Below are 422 nucleotides of genomic sequence, written 5' to 3'. Positions count from 1 at the left end.
ATCGGTTGCTATTATTATGTGAATTTAGCACGGAAAAAAAGACTACGATTCATTTACTGTTGGGAGTCAATTTTAAATTACAATAGTGGTTGTGAACAGTTGAACAGTGAACAGTTAAATCACTGGTTGTGAACAGTGTAGAAGTAAGCAGTACGATGTAGTTGTGAGCAGTGTGGTTGTTAGCAGCGTGTGGTTGTGAGCAGTGTAGTTGAGAACATGGTTGTGAGCAGTTGAGAGTATGGTTGTAAGCATGGTTGAGAGCATGGTTGTGAGTAGTGTAGTTGAGAGCATGGTTGTGAGCATGGTTGTGAGCAGTTGAGAGTATGGTTGTAAGTATGGTTGAGAGCAGTGTAGTTGAGAGCATGGTTGTGAGCAGTGTAGTTGAGAGCATGGTTGTGAGCAGTGTAGTTTAGAGCATGGTT

At 41.7% G+C, this 422-nt stretch overlaps 1 protein-coding gene across 1 annotated transcript in view; it reads right to left on the bottom strand.

Moving 5' to 3' along the window:
• LOC106106455 (macrophage erythroblast attacher) overlaps window positions 1-422 on the bottom strand; it is a 10,328-nt gene that overhangs the window by 4,513 nt on the left and 5,393 nt on the right. The gene's annotated exons all lie outside the window — the stretch shown is intronic.

Source organism: Papilio polytes, unplaced genomic scaffold (genome assembly GCF_000836215.1).
Source record: "Papilio polytes unplaced genomic scaffold, Ppol_1.0 DF822178.1, whole genome shotgun sequence".
Taxonomy (NCBI): domain Eukaryota; kingdom Metazoa; phylum Arthropoda; class Insecta; order Lepidoptera; family Papilionidae; genus Papilio; species Papilio polytes.
Note: the sequence above shows the minus strand (reverse complement) of the source record. Positions and strands in the feature narration are given on the sequence as shown.